Genomic DNA, 2,411 nt, shown 5'->3' on the forward strand with positions numbered 1-2,411 from the left:
GATTTTGTTGTTAATCCTTTTACTCCCCAGTGGTTGTGCTTCTGTCCACTAGAGCAGGGGTCCTCAGTCACAGTCCTGGAGGGCTGCAGTGGCTGCAGGTTTTTGCTCCAACCCAATTGCTTAATAAGAAGCACATATTGCTCAAGTAACACTTCGGTTTCACTTTAGTTGTCTCGCTCATTAAGATTTTGAACCCTTAGTGCTTATTTTAGTCTTAAAACAGCTGTATTCTCGGTTTTTAATTGCTTCTAGTTAGCAATAACATGCAGATGACAAAAGAGACCAGCATTTCTCTGTTTAGCTTGTTACCATTTACTCCTGTGTGTGTATTTATCGTGCACTATTGGGTTTAATTAAATATTTGGAAGGAAAGTGAAGAGAAAAAAGTGAAGGACTGAGAATTACTCATCCATTTTAGCCTTCAAATCATTTGGATGATATCCTTAGAAAGCGGAAGAAAATCCAGCATATGAGAACTACCTGTCATAGCAGAGTTAAAGGACTGACAAGCCATGAAATTAAATTATTGGCAAGAATATCTTTTCTAATTAAGCAACCGGGTTAGAACAAAAACCTGCGGCCCTCCAGGACTGGGATTGAGGACCCCTGCACTAGAGGGAAGCTGATATAAATGTTCATGCAGAAATTGAGCATCTTTTTAAATTCTTTATAATCAGCTGAAAATGTTTGACATCATACAGGGCTGTATTTGTTTGTCAGTTAAGATGACACTTAAATCGATGTCACAGTGCATGACTTCTAATCGTGTCAGATTTGATGACTGCAGTTACAGTGACTCCTCCCTTGACCACATTTAAAGTTTGCGTGCTGACCACCCAACACAGTCATGCTTGCCTCCTTTCCTGACAGCCAGTAGTGTGCTGCCTGTCAGAGACCATGCTGCATGAAGGGTTAACAGGCTCAAGTTTGGGTTTTCTTCCACTCTATTGTAAGACATGGGACATACAGTATATTACATTTCTTATCTATGTAAAATATTCTCATTCTCTTCCTAGTTCTTCCCACCGTTACCTAATGTCCAAGCCCACAAATGTCTGTCATCTAGTGCCCATCATCTGAACGAAATTTACCAGTGCTACTCCTTGAAATCAGGAGGACCCACATGTGAGATACTGGGCCACTCAAACAAAGGTTACTTAATGCACTCGCATCTCTCAAGGCTGAAGTTTTAAGAGGCTGCATCTCTAAGACAATGGCGTTTTAGTTTTCTTATAGTACACACTACGTTTGGCTTGTTGTTACCTCATGCTAGTGTCTGAGCAGGAGAGCAGGGGCCAAGCCACAAGTAACACAAGTGACCTTGAGCTGATAACTGCATGCAGTTTTCTAGCTGTTTGGAAGAAATAAAAATTCAAGCCTTTAACAATTAACTCTTGCATAACCTAAAGCTAGCTAATACAACACAGTTTGCTTTACCTTGATTAAAAACGATTGATACTGTACATAAGAAAGCATTGATACATGGATTTAAATTCTCTGTAACTCAAACTGACCTGTAGATTATGCCCTATAAATGTAATTTCCAACCTAAAATTAGCTGTGTTGCAGCTACAGCTATCTTAGGTAGAATGCCCAGAGGGGGCTGGGCGGTCTCATGGTCTGGAACCCCTGCAGATTTTATTTTTTTCTCCAACCGTCTGGAGTTTTTCTTTTTTTTTTGTTTTTTCTGTCCTCCATGGCTATCAGGCTTTACTCTTATTCTATGTTAAATAGTTTTGTCTTATTTTAATTCTTACTTTGCCTTTTTTCTCTTTTCTTCATCATGTAAAGCACTTTAAGCTACATTATTTGTATGAAAATGTGCTATATAAATAAATGCTGTTGTTGTTGCTGTTACAGTCATAAAATTCTTAACATCTTGCCCTCTTTCAATAGCACCAGCATTTTTCTTTTGCGGCAGTACATGTTACGGTAGGTTACTCCTACATTATATTGCTGCCCCTCAATCTACTGTAATATAGGAGTGACCACTGGCTTGATTCTCTGCGTGAGACCCCCACCCCTGCCAGCTCGTTTTATTTTTAAATGTATTTGATGTTCATAGACTGAAAATATATGCATGTGACACCCTGGAGCCTGTTGGGGTCTTATTCTGGTATTACTCTTTTTCTCAGTTACATAGATAGTTACAATCATTATGCACCTAGCTTTTCGTAATAACCAAATCGATCCAACAGTCCAAATGTATAAAATACCTCGTCAAGAGGCTAGACAATATTCATAAAGAATTCCTCATTGCAGAGCAAAAGTTCACAGTAGAGTTCACACACTATATAATAGATTTTGGGACAGATTTCATAGCCACATCTTTCAATGTGCACTTCCTGAACTGGCAGCTAATTTGAGATACAGGCTCTTATGTCTTTTTACAGAAGATTAATAATGAAGAC

The sequence above is a fragment of the Erpetoichthys calabaricus genome, chromosome 1 (assembly GCF_900747795.2).
Source record: "Erpetoichthys calabaricus chromosome 1, fErpCal1.3, whole genome shotgun sequence".
NCBI lineage: Eukaryota > Metazoa > Chordata > Cladistia > Polypteriformes > Polypteridae > Erpetoichthys > Erpetoichthys calabaricus.